At 36.8% G+C, this 9,576-nt stretch overlaps 1 long non-coding RNA gene across 2 annotated transcripts in view; it reads right to left on the bottom strand.

Annotated features, from left to right (window-relative positions):
* Positions 1-2,230: 2,230 nt before the first annotated feature.
* The window catches only part of LOC108446373, a 23,072-nt gene continuing 15,726 nt past the window's right edge, over positions 2,231-9,576 (bottom strand). The window contains exons 2-3 of one of the 2 annotated variants that reach the window (XR_001861546.1): positions 6,099-6,241; positions 2,231-5,715 (exon numbers count right to left, since the gene is read on the bottom strand). This is a non-coding gene — a long non-coding RNA (uncharacterized LOC108446373). Of the gene's footprint in view, positions 5,716-6,098; positions 9,243-9,576 lie in introns of those variants that run through there. The other variant, XR_001861545.1, reaches the window with a different exon arrangement.

Here is a 9,576-nt window from a genome sequence, read left to right as displayed (position 1 = left end):
GCCAATCATCATTTGTATTACAGGCAAGGTGGATTTTCCTGTCTCAGGAGCTACTAATGTTTTGATGGGGTTTTTTTGCTTCAGTTTTTGCTTCTTTTTGTTTTTACGAGGCAGTGATGAAAATGAGAGAGAAAAGTTGAAAGGAAGGGAACAGTATAATATTTGAAAAATAAAAAAACCACTATCTTTTTTCCTATACAATGTCTAAGATAAAGGTACACTTAATGTGGGTTAATAATAGAAGAGTGTCAAGAGATTCTCGGGTGAATGTCATTATTTGTTCTTGCAAGGTTCATAATTTCTCCATTTCTTCTCAAGCTTATCTGTGGAAACTGAAAATTTGGTTAATAATAGTCTTCTGAACACCGCATCTGTGAGGCTGTGATATATTTGGGGTTAAAGAGAAGAAAACAAATTGCAAGAGCGTAAGACAATAAAGAAACTGCTATAAATATAGAAGAACAAGAAATTACAACCTTCCTGTTGGTTTGCTGTAAGCTTTTTACCATTGACAATGCTTGTTTATTAAGACTAGTTCATAGTGCTCCTCAGCACATGTATAATCTTTTTTTTCTGGCATGACTCTTTTAGGTGCCAATAAATACTATTTTTTTTCTGTACCTATTGCTTCAAAGGAGAGTGAGGAAAAGTTCCAGGTAAAGAATGACTTCAGAAGCATGAGATTTTTGTATGAGAAAGCTCTGCCAGGGAATGCAGGTGAAATGCTCTATTAGGCACCTGGTTTTTAACAAGTCTGACACACAAAATGCCATAACATTAGCGATGCACTAATTATTTGTCTTAAGGTCACTGAAATTGGTATGTTTCCTCAGGTAGCAATACAGCTACTGAACTACAAAATAAAATATTAATTTAATTTGTAGTTAAAAATATAGGAAAAAATATGAAAATTATATAATCCTGATTGAATTTCTGTATCCTTATTGTGTTTTCCTTAAAACATGTCTTTTCTTTCTAAACTATTACCATGTGACCATGTGAATTTTCTTTTCTATTTAATAGAATTCTAGAGCATTCTCTACTGAATACTTGGTGAATATCTCATAACTAAGAATACATTGTATTTAAAAGAAAGAAGTGGATCTTACCTTTTTATTACTGTCTCTGTCTGGCTCTGTGCAGGTCACATGCATGAACGCACACACAAACACATGGCTGGCTTCAGTATAAAGCCAGTCGCAAAGAGATGGGAAGCATCTTTGCGTGGCAAAGGAGCATTTATTGCTTCCACACTGTGAAAGTTTCCAGAGGCAAAGGCAAGAACAATGCTGAACTCAGAGGTTTTATCCAGGGGCAGGGAAAAGGTGGGACTAGGGAATGCGGACCCATGGGGAAGCTCTGGGGGAGTGACAAGGGGTAGAGGCTAACAGCCGACCTGGGGAGCTCAACTGGGATAGATTAACATAACAGAACAATGCATCCTGGGAGAAGCCTTTCCGGTCACCCTAACCTTGACAGGTAAGTCTCTGGCACCAGAGACTGTCTTACCAAGAGCTCTCTCTGTCCCTTGTGCCACAGGCCAATCGGCCACCACACCTTTTCAATTGCATTTGCACAGAATTGACTGTTTACATTTTCAAAGACTGCATATGGGCCTGCAGTCTTTGCATCAGAATTGTTTACCTTTTTTCTTACAGCCTCATCTTCACCCCCTTCCTCCTCCCTGAGTAATAATGCCAATATTTTATAGTTTGCATAATTTTTAGGGAGATTTTTGGTTATTTAGCTCATGTGTAGTTGATTTTAGTTTAAAAGTCATTATTTATAAATTACATTGACTGCACTGATATTCCACAATTAAAGTCTATGAATTATGTATTCAGACACCATTTGGTTAGATAGGCCTTTCTTCCTTACCAGACCATACACATGAGATTATTTCAGCCGTTGGCTCAAATGCTGATAATTCTGGGTTGTGAAGCTGTGTTGATAGACATTCTCCTTGCATAGCTCCTCATGCTGCCTATCCAATGACTGGTAATCCTTCCTGGGCCATTTTCCCAACATATGGTCCACAGCAGCCTCTCTGTGTCCATATGGCACAGGTGTTCAGGCCATTTCTGATGGATTCCTGCCAGATTTTATGAAGCTGTGCAGTAAGATTAGTTAAAGTCATTTCAATGTCAGAGTTCTTTATCCTTTTTTTATTAGTATAAGCATATGAATGGGTGTAAAGCAAAAAAAAAAAGAAAAAGCCAGACAACTGAACTCTATACAAATCTCTGTAGTTTATTTAATCTTGTTTCTGGCACATACATCAGTATACTTCACCTACAGGCACTTCATAAAATTCAGATATGGAAAGAAAACCACAAAAGTTCCATGTCATAGAAGCTAGTAAGAGACTTAGCTTTGATTTACATCCACAAGAGAGCAACACCTACTGAGATGAATTGTTTAACAATACACATTCCAGAATTGGTACATGCAGAATATGTTGTACACATACAGGCACAGAGCATACTAATGCATTACTGGGTATTTCAGTTATTTTCCACAGTCTCATTCTAGATGTTCTAGTCTCACTTTTGACCACTGCAAAGCACCAAATTAACTGGTATCATGCTAATTGTTCCTACTCACAGGTAAGAGAACGCATCCTCTTTAGCACGGTTGGCTGCTGTTCTTATAGCATCTCATGATGATTTGATGTTTTCATGTTTGGTTTTCTATTTGCCCTACCTCTCTATTCACTGGTTTAACACACTTTTCAGGGTATATTTGTATGTTTTCTGTATATTTTTCAAAGGATTCTGTCTCTCAGTTATCTCTACATTTTTGCAGTAATAATTTTATGTCATAAATTAGCTGCTTATTTTAATATTGAATCAAGATTTGGAGTGGTTTTGGCAGTTTGGCTATTATTATTATTATTATTATTATTTTGGTTATCTTTATTATTTTGGTTTTATTTTTATTTTTATTTAGTTTTTTTTCCTTGCAGCAGCTGTGAAACATAATTTCCCTCAATAAAACACTTTAAGGTTTCAAAATGGTTTCTGTTCCATTTCAAAACAAAACAAAAAACCAAACAAAGTAAATATTTTAAAGGAATGTGTAATGCTTGTGCATTCAATATATCAAATAGATTAATGGAATTTATTCCCTTATTCAGAATCATAATTTCAAATATTCCATCCATATTCACAGACGATTGGCTATTCCACAATAGCTAGTAGTCTTGAAGTAAGACCAGCACAAATTTGAAGAATACTACTACTGAAAACATTTGTTGAAACATAAACATTTCAGCAAAACCTATCAGTTTCAATAGTTCTGATCTGCCGCACTATTTTTACATCATATAGCTGTTACGACTTTTGGAACCTAATTTTCAAGGTCTGCCTGTGGTATTCATGGTTTTTTCATCTGACTCAAAAACTTGTTGCTGATCATTTAAATATTATTAACCATTTTTTTGCTGTTCTTTTTGTTTGCTTCAGGAAAAAGCACATCCTTTTCCAATAACTCTTGAAAAAGAGTCTCTTGACAAAATTAGAACAAACCAAATCCAATGAGAGTCTCAAAACAGGATGTGTAGAACCAGAATTTTTTTTCTCTGAAAAAATTTTATTAAACTGATATTCATGATAAACTCATGTCAGTGGATTTTGCAGCAACAATGTTATCAAACAAATAAATTCATGGGAGTCATTACTAAAATATCTTTTCTTTGACCTGATGACAATATATAATCTCCTTACAATCGCTTCCTTACAGAAAAATGAAACACATGATGGGGTAAAGAATAGTAGAATTATATTTCTTCTGTGGAACAGAAGAAAGATTATTCTAGTCTTATATTATTCTATTCTTATAATCAGTACTGAACACTTTTTAATATGTTCTAAACTTTTGCCAGATAAAAGGGTGAAATTCCATCTGTGTTGATAATCTTAGATAAACCTTGAATAAGGATTTTTTTTTTTTCAATCCTGATTGGTTAGCGAAGTACATACTTGTTCAAGTACACCTCATCTCTATTTGTTATTTGGAAATTAGATATTGTACTTTTAAAACAATTACTTTTAAAATCTGATTTTAGTGGAAATTAGTGAGGAGGAAAAAATGAAAGTCACCACTCACAGATTATATATAACCCACTTCAGTTGTGCGATGCTGCTTTTCTACTCTAAAATGTGTTTTCTCTAGGATGTGTGAGGTGTTCTCCTTTCTGCTTACATGATTTTCAGTCAGTTTTGTCAGTTATGTTCAGGTACATGAATCTGTTTCATATCTCTTAAGAGATAGTTTTCCCTTTTTATAACCTTCTCTACTCACAACTGTCTCTTGCTTGTTCTGATTATATTATTTGCATATATACTATTGGGTCTGTTCAGCACAATAAAGAAGAAGTGGGTTTTTGTGTTAGTGAGCTGTGTTGGCTAACAGATAGTAGCAGAGCTGAGACAGAAAACATGCTAGAATTACTAAGCCACAAACAGCATAAAACAACCTCCCTCTGCAGATGTCTTAGATTTACTCAGCCAGCTGCTGAAACCTCATCCTTACTACGAAGGAACACAAGTTTAAAAGCAAGTGAACAGTGTAAAAGGTCATACATACAAAAAAACATTGACAAATTGGTAAGCTAGAAATAGAGCTCATAATTTCATACACAAGTCATAAGGCAAGATTTTGCAACATTGTAGAGGGATAGTTCACCCAAGTAACAGGACATGATTAAGTAGTCCTGAATAACTGTTTTGTGTGGCCTGCCATCTGATAGCCAATCACTTAAGAAATTTTGAATACAATAAAAGCTACATGAAAGAAAAAAGTCTACCACTGATTTGTCAGCTGTGGCAGGGAATTTGTGTGGCATGTACATGGCACTCTCCAGCAAAGCCAAAAATATCTGCCATTTACTGGTTACCTCTCTTCTTGCCTGAGCCCAAGGTGAATCTTTCCATTCTATGTGCCCCTTTGAACATCTCTGGTAGTGATGGTTCTTACTGTCTGTACCGTACAATCTACAGCGCAGTCCTCTGTCATATTAACTTTTGGCACAGGCTGTGCCTTAATCTGCTGGTAACTAAAATATATACACTTTGTGGATATTTACTTATAAACAATACTAAAGGACACTGTCAAATTCATGCAATCTGCTAATTTTTTTCATTCAAATATTTTTTCTTTATACATAGAGTTTAAAATTGAATTTTTTGTTGTTTTGCTAAATCTTTAGTTTAAGCAACAATCGACATAGCATAAAAATATAAAAGAGAAAAAACTGGCTCTGCATTTAAGAGTCTGAGGTGTTTATTGAATTCTGAAGAAAGAACTTGTTATTTTCCAATTTACACAAAGGCATCTAAATTATCACTCCCTAAATATCCAAATTTTGTGTCTTAATCAATGAAACACAACAAATACCTGTTTCTTCATCTTTCTCATTTCAGTAGTGTGAAAAGAAAAAGGAGGAGGCATGGAAAGTAGTGGAATTGAAGGAAATTCAGCAACTTAAAACTAGATGTTACTTCTACAAAATGCAGAATTTCTTAAAATGCAAGTAAAAGTGTAAATATAGATTATGCATTCTCTTCAAGTCACTGTTCTTGATGCGGAACCTTTTTTAGCACATCATCTGGAAAAGATGCTGACATAAAGACACTTGACGACTTTCTTTGTCACGTTCTTTCAGGCCTTGTATCAGTCAATCGCATGCTTTCAAGTGGCAGCAAAACTAAAACACTGAGATAAGCAGAGGCAAAGAATGAAGAAAGCAAAAATATTGAATAATTCTTCAATATCCTATAAATATGAGTTTGATGTAGTGATTTGCTCTTCAAAACTTGAAAATTAAAGAGAAACATTGCTTTAAAATCACTAAGGATGGAGTCCAGATGTTTTCTGCCCTTTTAATACATGGGAAAAACTGACAATACTTCCCATAAACAGATTGCACCAGTTTGAACTAATGGCTATAAGAAGCAAAATGGGGTTTTATTTTGACTGGGTGTTAAGAAACATATACGTAAATAGTGACTCTAGGCACTGGTCCTAAAATACAGCATGTGGAACAAAGTCTTCTCACTGTCAGGGATTTCTTATTTTATTAGTAAAGAGTATTTTACCTTAGCTTCTAGATAATTGCCATGTTCCTCAGAATAGTAAGAGGAAATCAGCAAAGGGTGATCTTTACTCAGAAGGCTTTGGTAGAGGCCGGAAAAGAAGATTGTAGTTACTGTCAGTACTCTCTGTTTGGACACTGATTAACCTGTAAAGACATTCAAAGACAGGTAAAACTGGCACAACTCAATGCAATAAAGTGAAAACCAGTATGGATAAACTTAGTGGAACACATTTTCTGCTGTTTCTCTCCTGACCGAAAGTTAAAAATAATCTACAAATCCTAGTCTGAGAATGTAAAGTACATGTCTCCATCCTCAGAGTATTTATTTCATACTCCGTAAACGAAAATTCCATATAGTTCATTAAATATGTTTTTGGTTTTTTTTATACCTGTGAATTACCTATTGAATAAGATGCACGTTTGCTGTTCCCCCTATTTCTCAAGGAAAATAAGCCAGACCCCCAAAATGCAGGAGAATAACAGGACTGAAAACTGTACTTTGGTTTCCTGTCAACAAGTTGATCAGATCGTATTGTCAAAATACAAGCTGAGGTATTCTGATACTGAAGAATTGCTCTGGTGTTCATATGTTGAAAGTAAATAAATTCTTACAACAAGTGTTTTTTAAGCAAAAAGTTTAAAAAATTTAATTTGTAGTTCTTGCTTCAAGTGTAGAAGCAACAGGGAATAAAAGATAAAAATTTGATAAACACTTCTTATAGTTTATTAAAAGTTTTGCTTTTTGTTTATTTGGATTATACTATAAATTAATTTTTTTAAAGTCTCTGTGTTGAATTGAGTATGGGTAATGGTATTTTTTAGACATGATAGATGATCAGATTTCCTCTAAAAATCTGAGATAAAGATGGGAAATAGCATCTGTATCTTGAATGTGTTTCCAACATGTACAGTTATATATGTTGTACAGAAGTATAAATTGCACTTTCATGCTCAAATTCTAGCTAAATTTTAGCTAAAACTCCTGGACTGAGACCTTTTCTTGTTCTTTTTTTTAAAAAAAAAGATGTAAAGGTGTTTTCTGTTCTTAAGTATTTAAAAAAGGAAAACAAATGGTTATCTTCTGAGAATTCCTAGACTGGTGCAAAGCTTTCTGTTTTAATATGGAATATTGGGGCAAATAAAGCCTTCACCCAAAAAAAAAGCACTAACACAGTCTTCAAGAGAAAATATCTTTTTATTTATCTCAGTCTTGAATATTTAAAAATCGCATACAGCAGGATTTTTCCTAAGCCCTTACCGTTTGGCTTGGTTGTTCCAGTGGAATTAATGGTAAGATGACTGTTAATTTTGATGCAAGCAAATTTAAAGCTGTGATTTTTAGTGCCATTCTTGACAGACTTGTGCAGGAGATACAAGTGAATTTTAAAATGCTGCAGTAAAATAGTGGATTGTGATTTGGAGTGAGTTGGATTCAATTTCATCAGAGTTGGTAACAAAATAGCTGTCTTTCTGTCGGTGTAAACTAGCAGAAGTCATTTAATACCTTTGTATAATGAGACAGACGAAACTATAATAGCCATAAGTGAAAACACAAGCTGATGTATTTAGATAGAAGTTGAAATATGCAGTACAACAAGCTTTTGTAAGAAGCAGCAAAACAATTGCTGAGATGAAGTCACTGATTATATTAGAAAGAGATGACAATCTCTTATGGAACGAACGAAACTGGAAGGAGCAGATGATATACCAGACACGTGTTGCCTCTGAGAGAAATCTGGAAAGGCTGGGAACATGGGCAGACAGCCACCTCACTTAACAAAAGAAAGGGACATGCCTTGCAGCTGAGGAGAAATAAACCCATGCGGGTGGCTGGTCAGTTCGTGTACAGCTGTGTAGAGAAAGACCCTTTGGTATTGGGGAACAGTAAGAATCTGAGTCAGCCCTTGCAGCAAAGAGGAACAACACCATTCTGGCACATTAGGAAACCATTGCAAGCAGATCAGAAGAGGCAATTCTTCCCTAGTACTCTACTCAAATGAGATACATCTGGGTGCAGTGTTCAGTGCTGGGCTGCCTCACACGAGAGAGATACATGGATATACCTGCTGGTTGAACTAATGAGAAAGAAGTGAAGGCGCAGGCAGTGGAAGAAGGGACAGGTATATTGAGAAGACCTTAGGGATGCCGTCCAGTTGTATATGTATGGGGTGAGGAACATCAGGGTGAAGGTGGAGCTGAATTTGACAAGGGATGCAAAGAATAACAGATGTGTTAGCCAGAAAAGGAAGGTTAAAGAAAGTGGAACCCTCTTACGCAGTTAAAGAAAGTGGAATCCCCTTATGCAAGGCAGGCGAACCGATAAAAACAGTCAGTGAGAAGGCTAAGGTACTCAACAAATTTTTTGCCTCATTCTACAATGGCAACCTCTTTTCCCACACCTCTAGAGTGAATAGACCTCAGAATGGGGACTGGTGGAGCAAAGGTCCTCCCACTGTAGGACAAGATTAGTTTCACGGCCAGCTGAGGAACCTGAACATATACAAGTCTATAAAACCTGATGAGATTGATTCCAGAATGATGAGGGAACTGTCTGATGTAGTTGCCAAACCACACTCCATGGTACTCGAAAAGTCACAGCAGTCCGGTGAAGACCCAGGTGACTGGAAAAGAAAGGAAAACATTTAGCCATCTTTAAAAAGGGGTAGAAGGGAGAACCCTGGGAACTACTGACCTGTCAGCCTGCCCTCTGTGCCTGGGAAGATCGTGGAACAGACGCTACCAGAAGCTGCCCAGAAGGCACATGGAGGACAGGGAGGTGATTTGAGAACTATGGATGTCATTTATCTTAACTTCTGTAAAGCCTTTGAAACGGTCCCCCACAAAACATCCTTCTCTCTTAAATTGAAGAGTTATGCATTTGATGGGTGGACTGTTCAGTGGATGAGAAATTGCTTGGAAGGTGTCTATTCGGAGCGTAGTGATCTGCGGCTCAATATCCAGATGGACATCATTGAAAAGGGGTGTCCCTCTGGGGTTCGAGACCAGTGCTTTTTATTGGCATCATCAATGGCATAGAGAGATTGAGTGAAACTCTCAGCAAATTCAAAGACAGTACCAAGCTGAGTGGTGCGCTGTCTTGGTTTTGAAAGACAGGTGTCTGCTAAGGAAGGCAGAAGCCTCCCTTGAAGTGGCAGATATAACCCCTTTCCCTCCAAGTTATTATAATTTTGAAATCAAGGGCCTTTAGGCAAAGATGTGGGAAACAGGAATAACAGTTCTTTACAATACGTATATATATATGCATATATATATAACCAGTCTAACAAAACAACAACTATGGCAGTAACAGCAAACAGAACCACAAACCCAGTGCCAGCCTTCTTGGCTGTCAGGCCCTTTCCCCTCGGGTGCAGTTCCGCTCGCAGCCGGCAGGGGCGCTGGCGGCTCCCGGTGAGCAGGGCAGGTGCGATGGTTCCCCCGTGGCTGCAGGGGGCGCTCCGGAGCGAGCTCGGGGAGCA

This window comes from Corvus brachyrhynchos, unplaced genomic scaffold (assembly GCF_000691975.1).
Source record: "Corvus brachyrhynchos isolate BGI_N302 unplaced genomic scaffold, ASM69197v1 scaffold194, whole genome shotgun sequence".
NCBI classification, from domain to species: domain Eukaryota; kingdom Metazoa; phylum Chordata; class Aves; order Passeriformes; family Corvidae; genus Corvus; species Corvus brachyrhynchos.
This window is presented reverse-complemented; position numbering and strand designations above follow the sequence as displayed.